Below are 527 nucleotides of genomic sequence, written 5' to 3'. Positions count from 1 at the left end.
TACGGTGAAAACAAAATGTAGCAGGAAACAGAGCCAAATTCCTCAAATTACCTGATCGCCAATTGATTGAGAGCCATCATGATCATCGATTGAAACTCAACGGAAAAAGGGGATTGTGCACGTAAATTTTACGTCGCACTTTGTTACACAGTCTGTCAGCTTTGGTTGCAACAAAAACTGAAATTTCATAAAACAACTCAATATGTATTTATTTTTCGGGGTAAACAGACGGAACTAACCATCACATCATCCATTTTCTTTCAGATATAGTAGTATGGTGTTATATACGGTATTGGGATATTGAAGCGGCAAAAGAAAATGACGTCACGATCGTCTTTTGGGATGTCACTTGAACTTTCGGGGTTTAATAACTCTTTGTTAACGCATTATATTACAGGTCCCAGTCACCCTTTAACATTTTAAAGCTTGAAAAAGCTGTTTTTGAACTCAGTTTTAAATTTTCCTATTCGAATCGTAGGGCATTTTTTGACTAATATCATTGTATTTGTATTTTAGTTTGTTTTGGT

The sequence above is a fragment of the Tigriopus californicus genome, chromosome 5, assembly GCF_007210705.1.
Source record: "Tigriopus californicus strain San Diego chromosome 5, Tcal_SD_v2.1, whole genome shotgun sequence".
Lineage (NCBI taxonomy): Eukaryota > Metazoa > Arthropoda > Copepoda > Harpacticoida > Harpacticidae > Tigriopus > Tigriopus californicus.
The sequence above is the reverse complement of the archived record's forward strand: the minus strand, read 5'-3'. Positions refer to the sequence as shown.